The following is an 8,755-nucleotide window of genomic DNA, read 5'->3' as shown; positions in this document are numbered from 1 at the left end:
AGACTACATTTCCCGGCCTCCCTTGCAGCCAGGTATGACCAAGTTCTGGCAAATGGGGTGTCAGTGAAAATGTTATGTGCCTCCTCTGGGTCATGCCTATAAAAAGAATGGGTGTGTTGCCCTATGGTACCACATTCCCACTGGCTGATGGTTGTGGACTCATAACCACCTCAAACCATGGCTAGAAAGCCATGTTGATGCTGGCAGAGCAACAAGACAGAACGTGCCTGGAGCTATGAATGACCTTGTGGCACAGAGCTACCCTTTCAGACCTTGACTGCCTTTCCACTGGAACATTACGTGAAAGAGAAATAAACTTCTATATTGTTTAAGTCAGTGTTGTGGGGTCTTTTTGTTACAAAAGCATACAGTAAACATTAATGGATAAAAACTCCACTAAAATATCCCTGAAAAAGCATATAATACATTTACTTATATAGCTTTCTCATTTTTCCACTCTCTGAATGTGGCAGGCAGAATAATGGCCCCTCAAATCTTTCGGGAATCTCTTCTGCATGGCAGAAGAGACATTGCAGATGTGATTAAGTTAAGGATCTTGAGATGAGATGAACCTGGATTACTCAGGTGGACCCAATGTAATCACAAGGGTCCCTCTAAGAGGGAGGCAGGAAGATCAAAGTCAGTGGTGATGTGATGACAGAACCAGGTTTGAGAAACGCACTTCAAAGATGGAGGAAGCAGCCATGAGAAAAGGAAAGGGAGCCTCTAGTCTAGAAGCTAGGAAAGGCAAGGAGACTGATTCTCCTTTAGAACTTGCAGAAGGAATTCAGCCCTGCTGACACCTAAATTTTATCCCCCTAAGACTCATGTCAGACTTCTGATGTCCAGAACTGTAATAAATCTGTGGTACTTAGTTGCTGCAGCAATAGAAAACAAATACACTGAACATGGATCTTTCAGTTTATCAAACACACCAAGCTCTTCCGTGCCTTAGAACCACTATCCATGCTATTCCCACTGTCTGCAATTGTCTAGAACAGGGGTGGGCAAACTTTTTGACTCGAGGGCCACAATGGGTTCTTAAACTGGACCGGAGGGCCGGAACAAAAGCATGGATGGCGTGTTTGTGTGAACTAATATAAATTCAAGGGTTTTGTCTTTTTTTTTTTTTTAGTTTTATTCATTTAAATGGGGCGGGTTCCGGCCCGCGGGCCGTAGTTTGCCCACGGCTCGTCTAGAATAATTTAACTTCTTCCAAATGGTGAATTCCTTCTTGCCATCTGGGTTCATCCTAAAAGTCACCTTCCCTGCCCACTAATCTAAAGCAGTCACCCTTATTCTCTCTTACAGTATACTGTTCTTTTGCATCAGATAGCCCCATTTTTTGCAATTATTTACCTAATTGTTTACTTATTTATTATTCATCAACTCGACTAAATTGTGAGTTCCATGAGGCTGAGAATCATATCTATTGTCTTCATTATTTGTGAATTGTGGACCTGGCATGAATATCCCATAAGCATTGTAGGGTTTTTGGTTCTTGTTTTATTTTTTACTAAGTGGCCCAGTGCACAAAATTCCTGCACATTAAAAGGGAATTAATTAGAGGAAATATTTTAATATTGCTATTTGTCCTTTCTCTATAATAGAAGTGTGAGAGATGAAAGGAAATTAGTAAAATGTATATGAAAATAATTTATAAATTTATTAATAAACAGGAACAAAAGAATATAACAGATACATGACATAAAAACAACAAAAATATATGAAAACAACAAAAACATGATATAAAAACAAAAACATGATATAAAAACAACAGTGATGCAAACAATGACTGATAAAGTGATTAAACTTATTCTAATATCTCCCTGTACACCACATTCAGAGTGAAAACATTTTCAGAGTGCTTGACTAACTTCCCTTGTGATAAAGTATTTAGAACTTTAACGTCACATGCTCTTTGAACTTGAGAGAAAGCAACATATAACTAACTGACCATGTGCGAAAATGGGTTCAGGTAGGAATATGCCTACTCTGTCTAGAGTTTGTCCTTGTGATTGATTTATTTTTTTTTAATATTCTTTTTTTTTTATTGCTTAAATTATTACAGAGTATTACATGTTTCTCCTTTTTCCCCCCCCGCCCTTGACAATCCCCTGGCCTCCCCTACCCCCCAGTGTCTGTGTCCATTGGTTATGCTTATATGCATGTCCTTGTGATTTATTAATAGTCATCACAAATGCTGGCATCACGGGAAACTGTCGTCGAATTAATTTAAATGGGAGCCCAGTGTCAGATGGGGACAAATCAATTCTTAGCATCAGAACCACCTCTCCCTCTACAGATCCTGCTAATACTCCAGCTTTGATAATGTTGGGTCGCAATCTTTTGATAATAAATCTGGTACCATTACAAAGACCCCATTTACTATTAAGATTTCTCAGTAGCATGATGATTGCACCCATTTTCAATTTTAATTTATGACACGGGCATTCCCGAAGGAGTAATACTATGAAGAAATTCGATGGCAAAATTTTCCTTTTCTGCATCATCTGTTGAATCAATGGAATCATCACTCAAATATGTGTGAAAATCTCCATTGAGTATATCCAAAATTTCTTCATTTAATTTTTGAATGTGCTCATTTTCTGGACAAAGAATTGCATGTTTAGATATATTTTTAATATTATCTATAGATATACTATTTCCAAAGGTAGCTTCAATAATAGATCCATTACAAACCATTTCACAGGGGATTTCAATAATATCCATTCCTAAATGAAAACTGCTATCAAGTTTGCCATCTCCAAGTTTTACTAACCATGCACTATAAGCAGAATCCTCTGATCTCATATTTGTTGTAAGAGACAACTTTCTGAAACATCCCCAAACATTACAGTACTTTAAACTCATTTGTACTATGGCTGATCGCATAGCATGAGGTACAATACTGAGACATTGTCGAAAATCCCCTCCAAGAAGAACTTTCCCACCAAATACAACATTCAGACTCATAATTTCTCTTAGTAATCTGTCTATGGTGTTTATAGCATGACTGGATGCCATGGTGCATTCATCAATAATGAGAAGTTGGGCCTTTTTAATAGTTTTAGCAACTTCTTTGTTTATATCGAGTCTAGAAATTGAAGTTTCATTTAATGGAATTGGTAATTTATATTGGGAATGAAAGGTCCTTCCACCGAGAAGTAAACTTGCAGCAATTCCTGTAGATGTTGTGGGTAAAACAGTACCACCACAACCTCTAATATAATGTATTAAAACTTTATACAGATATGCAGGTGAATAGGATTCCTAGCTGGCAGGTCCCTGACAGCAAGCTGGCCACCTGTCGATTCTGTGAGGAATGGGGCTCCCTCCTCCCTCCTGTCAGGGTCTGGTTTGAAGGCTGGCCACGCCCCCTGTTGGGCCAGACCCAGAGTTCTACCACGCTGTGGCCTCCGCCTCAGCAACCCAGGACTGACTGCCGCTGGGGGCTCCTGGCGTTCCAAGGGTGGGTTCTTCCCTCAGGCCTCGTGGGAAACAGCTCAGGGAGGGCGCAGTCCTTGGCAAGACGACCCAGGACTCAGTGCGTCCACACTCCAAGGGCCGGTTCCTGCCTCAAACCTCGCCCTTGTGGGAAACAGCTCGGGGAGGGCGCAGCCCTTGGATAGGCGACCCAGGACTCAGTGCGTCCACACTCCAAGGGCAGATTCCTGCCTCAAACCTCACCATTACTGGAAACAGCTCGGGGAGGGCACAGCAGTTGCTAAGGCGACACCTGCAGGACTGACTTCCTTCAGGTTGGTCGAGCCTCAGACGTGACGGGCAAACACCCAGGGTTTTTATATAAATAGATGTTTTTCCACTACCACCTGGACCATCGAAGAAAAAGCATTTGGGGTGTACAGTTTGATCTTCGATGGCTTAAGTTATTCTTTCTACAACACCAAAGTCCTGTGTCATCCCCAGGACTAATCCCTCCTATGGCTGCCATACCCAGACCACAGGCCTCCTGGGCAGGGCTCTGCCCTCTGCTCAGCCTCACCTCCCTGCTCATCCAAGATCAACTCCACCCCCACTAACCCCCTGCTGGTCCCTTAGCCTATGTCATTCTCACTCACCCTCTCACAATCAGGGACTTGAACCAGAACCCTGGCACAGGTGTGAGGAGAGACGTCTGCCGCAGCCCTGCCCCCACTGTGGACCCCCCTGCTCTTCGATCGTCCAGCCAGTCGTGACAGCCCTAGGCTATTATTAGTATAGATTTTAATGATTTCAGAGAGAGGAATGGAGAGAGAGAGAGAGAAACATCAATGATGAGAGAATCATTGATTGACTGCCTTCTGCATGCCCCCTACTGGGGATCAAGCCTGCAACCCCGGCATGTGCCCTGACTGGGAATCAAACCCTGACCTCCTGGTTCGATGCTCAACCTTTGAGCCACACTGGCCAGGTTGTTCTTGGTTTTTTGTTTTTTAATTTTTATTGAATTTATAGGCGTGACATTGGTTAATAAAATTTATATAGCTTTCAAGTGTACTATTTTATATGTGATCTGTATATTGTATTGTGTGTTTACCACCCAAAGTCCAACATTTATTAAATGGATATTTAATAAGTCCAGCAAATTAGGTTAGCAATAAAGTTACACTATTACCAAGTTAAAAAACTGAAAATAAATGTCAACTGAAACAAACAAAATATAGACTCTTCAACAAGAACAAAACTACTTCATTGTTTTGAAAGTTTGAGAACATCTTAGAACAAAAGGACATTGAAAGGTCAAAGACTCCTCTGAACAATATCAGAAATTGTGCCATCAGATAGATTTTAACTGGCTAGAAACTCACTAACTGTCCAAGTTGTACACTTAGTGGTTAAAAAGAACAGCTTCTTAGGTATTGCTAATAATTAACTTTGGAACTAAGTGTCTCAAAATTCCTCTTACATGACTCTAGATGAGCTGACATTCAGATGAGTCATAAGATTCTATGGCAAGATATTACAAATAATTGCAAGTATTTATCTATGTAAGATTTTTGTAATGCTAAATAACCAAAGCAAAATACTAAAGTAAACTGTAAAAATACACAAGTACTGAGACCATTATCTCAGAAATCTGCACCCTCATGTCCATAGCAGCATTCATTATTCACAAAGTCCAAAGGAGGAAGAAACCCAAGTGTCCATTAAGAGATGAATGAACAAACAAAATGTGGTCTGTACATACAATGAAATATTATTCAGCCTTAAAAAGGAAGGAGACTCTGACACATCCTGCAATAAGAATGAATCCTGAGACACTGTTCAGTTAAATAAGCCAGTTACAAAAAGACAAATAACCAGCATGAACAGTGTGGCTCAGTGGTTGAGTTTCAACCTATGAACTAGGAGGTCACAGTTCGATTCTCGATCAGGGCACATGCCTGGGTTGCAGGCTCGATCCCCAGTGTGGGGAGTACAGGAGGCAACCGATTGATGATTCTCATCTTTGATGTTTCTATCTCTTTCTTCCTCTCCCTTCCTCTCTGAAATCCTATATAATAAAAAGCTAATATGCTCATTAGACAGAACAGCAGAACGACTGTCCAGACAACCTTCTGATGAAGCCGGGGCTGCGAGGGCCAGCTGAGGCTGTGAGGGGCTGTGAAGGCAGAGCCCCTTGCACAAATTTTGTGCATCGGGCCTCTAGTCAATAACAAAATATATTTTTAAAAGACAAGTAACCATATGATTCCACCTATGTGAGGTAGATCAAAGTATAAAGAGATGGTCTCTGTTATTTTTGTATCTTCCAAATGACTATGTATTATCTTTATCATTGGTAAGAAGAATATACTATTAAATAAGAAAGATTTGCCCAATCATAATGAGCACCCCCGCCCCAAGGACCCAGATTGTGATCTCTAAATATCATTTCCCACTAAAAGGAACAAGGACTTTTTGGAGAAATAGCAAGGTCAGGCGATATATAAGAAAAGCCTGCATCATCTTTTTATGTCAGGAAGCAAAGAAACTATAATAATCCTGGCATTGTGTCAAAACAACCAGGGCACCAACTTGAAGAATCTTGTAGAGCAAAATGGTGGATCATGTACAGAGCCTGGTGCAGCTAGAGAATCTGTGCAAGCAGCCGCATGAAACCACAGATACAACCACTCCACTCCAGGCAGAGAAAGGCTTGGCTGAATTCACCAACAGCCCTGATTTCCTGAACAAGTGTGAGCTACTCCTCAAAAGAGGGAGTTGATCATATTCCCAGTTATTGGCAGCTATAAGCCTCACAAAGCTTGTATCACACAGAAACAATCCTCCACCAGTGGAACAACAAATAGATTATGGAACTATGTGCTCAACTACCTTCCCTCTTGGCCAAAGTTGGCTACTTTAAAAAAATTTTTTTAAATATATTTTATTGGTTTTTTACAGAGAGGAGGGAGAGAGGAGAGGAAGGGAGAGAGATAGAGAGTTAGAAACATCAATGAGAGAGAAACATCGATCAGCTGCCTCCTGCACACCTCCTACCGGGGATGTGCCCGCAACCCAGGTACATGCCCTTGACCAGAATCGAACTTGGGACCTTTCAGTCCGCAGGCCGACGCTCTATCCACTGAGCCAAACCGGTTTTGGCCAAAGTTGGCTACTTTAGTGACACAAGCAATTATCTTACCTAACAGACAAACATGTACATTAACTATCCCTCTGCTACGCTCACCAGCCAATCAGGAGAGTATGCAAATTAACCCAACAAAGATGGCGGTTAATTTGCATACGTAGGCACAAAGCAGCAGAGCGAAGACTGAAGGCCCCGGCTGGAGTGAGCCTGGGTCCCGGGTGCCGGAGGAAAACCGGTGCTGGCAGCCAGGGGAAGAGAAGGCCTATTGCACAAATCTCTTCGTGCAACGGGCCTCTAGTCTATAATAATAAAAGGGTAAAATGCTAATTAGACCAGTCATCCTCTGGACATCATTCCGGATGTCCTCCCTGATGAAGCCAGGGCCGGAGGGAAGCCAGCCTGGGTCATGGGTGCCTGCTGGCGGCTGGAGGAGGGAAGCAGCCTGGGTACCGGGTGCCTGCCAGCAGCCGGAGGAGGAAAGCCCAGGTCCCAGATGCCAGAGGGAAGCCGGTGCCGACAGCCAGGGGAAGGAAGGCCTATTCATGCACGAATTTTCATGCACCGGGCCTGTAGTCTATATATATATATATATATAAAAGCCTAAGCAACTACCCAACTGTTCCAGAATCGAACTTGGGACCTTTCAGTCCGCAGGCCGACGCTCTATCCACTGAGCCAAACCGGTTTTGGCCAAAGTTGGCTACTTTAGTGACACAAGCAATTATCTTACCTAACAGACAAACATGTACATTAACTATCCCTCTGCTACGCTCACCAGCCAATCAGGAGAGTATGCAAATTAACCCAACAAAGATGGCGGTTAATTTGCATACGTAGGCACAAAGCAGCAGAGCGAAGACTGAAGGCCCCGGCTGGAGTGAGCCTGGGTCCCGGGTGCCGGAGGAAAACCGGTGCTGGCAGCCAGGGGAAGAGAAGGCCTATTGCACAAATCTCTTCGTGCAACGGGCCTCTAGTCTATAATAATAAAAGGGTAAAATGCTAATTAGACCAGTCATCCTCTGGACATCATTCCGGATGTCCTCCCTGATGAAGCCAGGGCCGGAGGGAAGCCAGCCTGGGTCATGGGTGCCTGCTGGCGGCTGGAGGAGGGAAGCAGCCTGGGTACCGGGTGCCTGCCAGCAGCCGGAGGAGGAAAGCCCAGGTCCCAGATGCCAGAGGGAAGCCGGTGCCGACAGCCAGGGGAAGGAAGGCCTATTCATGCACGAATTTTCATGCACCGGGCCTGTAGTCTATATATATATATATATATAAAAGCCTAAGCAACTACCCAACTGTTCGACCATTTGCCCAGTAGCTATGACATGCAATGACCACCAGGGAGCAGACGCTCTGACCAGTAGAGGAGGGAGCCCAATTCCTCACAGAATCGGCCATGGGTTAGGTTGCTGCTGGGGCACTGTGGGCCCCGAATCTGCTTCACCCACACCCCAGGCCCATCATGGGATGTCAGAGGCCCAATGCACAAATGCGTGCACCGGTGGGGTCCCTCAGCCTGGCTTGTGCCCTCTCGCAATCTGGGACCCCTCAGAATGTCAGAGAGCCAGTTTCAGCCCAACCCCCCCAGGCCAAGCTGAGGGACCCCACTGGTGCATGAATCTGTGCACCAGGCCAGTTTCAGCCTGATCCCCACAGCCCAGGCAGAGGGTCCCCACCTCTAGTCTGTGGGGAGCCGGTATAGGATTAAGCCTCGGACAGACCTGTTGGCAAAGTCACAAACAAGTCCCAGCTTAGAGGGCACAGTCCTCTTAGCATAATTAGGCTTGACCTCATAACGCTCCCCAGATCTTATTTGGGAAGCTAATGGGCTGAGGGAAGTGCAGGAAGTGGCCAAAACAAGTGAAACTCACAAGAACTGTGTAACTATGGTAACCACTACCTTGTTTACCTCTGACTATAAAATAAAGGCTCAGTTTGCCTCAGGATCCCTCTCTGTGGCCTCAGCCAGGCACAGGAAGATCCACGGAGACTAAAGAGAGCTAGAGAGTTCTGAACACTGTCTCCGTGTAAAACATTCTTCGCCGACTCCGTCCACACCTTTGGGAACCCCTGGACCGTTGGGCCTGGACCCCGGCACCCCAATAATTCCAAATTATCTCTTGTCTCTTCTCTTTCATTTGTGTGCGGCTCCTCTTCCAGATCCTGAACCCTGAACCACGC

At 44.3% G+C, this 8,755-nt stretch overlaps 1 pseudogene; it reads left to right on the top strand.

Annotated features, from left to right (window-relative positions):
- The first annotated feature begins 6,042 nt into the window (after nt 1–6,042).
- LOC102238727 overlaps nt 6,043–8,755 on the top strand; it is a 12,505-nt pseudogene continuing 9,792 nt past the window's right edge.

The sequence above is a fragment of the Myotis brandtii genome, unplaced genomic scaffold (genome assembly GCF_000412655.1).
Source record: "Myotis brandtii unplaced genomic scaffold, ASM41265v1 scaffold1337, whole genome shotgun sequence".
Lineage (NCBI taxonomy): Eukaryota > Metazoa > Chordata > Mammalia > Chiroptera > Vespertilionidae > Myotis > Myotis brandtii.
This window is presented reverse-complemented; position numbering and strand designations above follow the sequence as displayed.